This window comes from Calidris pugnax, unplaced genomic scaffold, assembly GCF_001431845.1.
Source record: "Calidris pugnax isolate Ruff unplaced genomic scaffold, ASM143184v1 scaffold335, whole genome shotgun sequence".
In the NCBI taxonomy this organism is placed as follows: domain Eukaryota; kingdom Metazoa; phylum Chordata; class Aves; order Charadriiformes; family Scolopacidae; genus Calidris; species Calidris pugnax.
In genome coordinates, this window is record NW_015091148.1 from 19,805 (window position 1) to 20,105 (window position 301).

Below are 301 nucleotides of genomic sequence, written 5' to 3' on the forward strand. Positions count from 1 at the left end.
GAAAAGGCCCAAATCTCTGGCACTTCCAAAACGGCGCGGGGGCTTCGGACGGGCGATAAGCAGGCTCCCTTTCCCCCTCGTGGTCCCTCAGCTTGATCTGGGAGGACTCCTCGTCTCTCGGTTCGCCTTTCTTGCCTTATTTCTCTCGATCTTCTCGGCGTGCCGTGGGGAGCCGCGGTAACAGAGCGCACATCCTCCCAGCTCCTCTTTCCAGCAGAGACTGAGAGTGCCTGAGAGCTGAGCTAATGCAGGCTGGCTCAGCCTCCCTCACCACCACCACCACCACCACCACCACTCCTCC